At 37.6% G+C, this 1,384-nt stretch overlaps 1 long non-coding RNA gene across 1 annotated transcript; it reads left to right on the top strand.

Moving 5' to 3' along the window:
- The first annotated feature begins 203 nt into the window (after positions 1 to 203).
- LOC121784054 lies at positions 204 to 1,129 on the top strand. The gene is made up of 3 exons (XR_006046703.1): positions 204 to 441; positions 526 to 582; positions 1,053 to 1,129. It is a non-coding gene; the product is annotated as an uncharacterized LOC121784054 (long non-coding RNA).
- The last annotated feature ends 255 nt before the right edge of the window (positions 1,130 to 1,384 follow it).

The following is a 1,384-nucleotide window of genomic DNA, read 5'->3' as shown; positions in this document are numbered from 1 at the left end:
CGTTCCATTCTAGTTCACTCTCTTTCAACAAAAACTCTCCAATCTCCCTCAAATCTTCTTCTTCTACCACCAAATCAACAAAAAATCATTCAACAAAAAATCGTCTCGGCCCCTCAAAATCGTCGTCTCCTCCACAGATTCGTCTTCTCCTCCACAAAAATGTCGTCTCCTCAAAAACCCTATTCCTACTCCAGAAAATCGACGGAGAAGGGGAACCAAAACCTACTTTACCACCAAATCAACAAAAACCCTTCTCCAAATCAACAAAAACCCTTCTCCAAATCAAAGCGTCTCCACCTCAAAACCGTCGTCTCCTCCACAAAATCGTTGTCTCCACCAGAAAATCGAATCCTCCACGATTTTGGAAGACGGTGAACCAAAAGCCTACTTCAACAATGGTGGACACTCGAGCATCTGGATCTGCTAGTCATGACGGAAAAAGTTAGTAAGATTTAGTTCAACGCTTGACTTAAATTTGACTAAATCAGGCAAAATTGTCACTTTAATTGGTTGTTCGGCACGTAGTGTATCAGAGAACGAACGTGAAGAAGAAGATTTTGCGGATCCCTAAAGCACCGAAATGTATGTCAATTTCATTTTCTGGGATTTGGATGCATGTAGTTTTGTTTCGATTTTGGAACTTTGGTATTTAATTGTGGTTTTTTGTTCCTTAAGAAAAAGGTCAAACCTCTTCAATGGCTCAAGTTTTCGTTTAGTATGACCCAAAAATCGTAGTTGACGATTTTGGTTATTATTAGTGTATTCGTCGGTCGTATGACCCAGTGCCAGCTTATTATGCCCCAATTTAACCAAATGTTTCTATGACTGAAATCCCCGTTTAGTATGACCCAAAAATATATCTAATGTTTTTGGTTATTGGTAGCGTATACTTTGGTCGTATAACCTAGTTCCAGCTTATTATGACCCAATTTAACCATATGTTTCCATGACTAAAATATATTATTAGTATGACCCAATAGCATAGTTGATGTTTTTGGTTATTGTTAATGTATTGTTTGGTCGTACTAATATTTGCAACCCATGTTTTGCAGAGGACGTTCTTTTGTAAGTATTTAACAATGATTGGTTGTCACAATCAATGCAAATCAGTGATCAACGCACCTATTCAGATGTTGAAAATGAGTTGGACAACGACAGACAATGTTGATGACAACAGGGTTTATTTGCTTAGACACCTTGAAGTCTACATGGGTGAAAGAGAGGGTCAATGACTTTTGAATGCTTTCCTCTTGTTTTTTGTAGACGATAGCCCATGCGATGAATATTACTCGATACATTGGGTCACAATAAATCAATATTTGAGTTATAGAATTGTTAGGTTAATTTGTGTCATAATATACCAACATTCGAGGCATGACGTAAA

The sequence above is a fragment of the Salvia splendens genome, chromosome 21 (genome assembly GCF_004379255.2).
Source record: "Salvia splendens isolate huo1 chromosome 21, SspV2, whole genome shotgun sequence".
Lineage (NCBI taxonomy): Eukaryota > Viridiplantae > Streptophyta > Magnoliopsida > Lamiales > Lamiaceae > Salvia > Salvia splendens.
The sequence above is the reverse complement of the archived record's forward strand: the minus strand, read 5'-3'. Positions and strand labels throughout refer to the sequence as shown.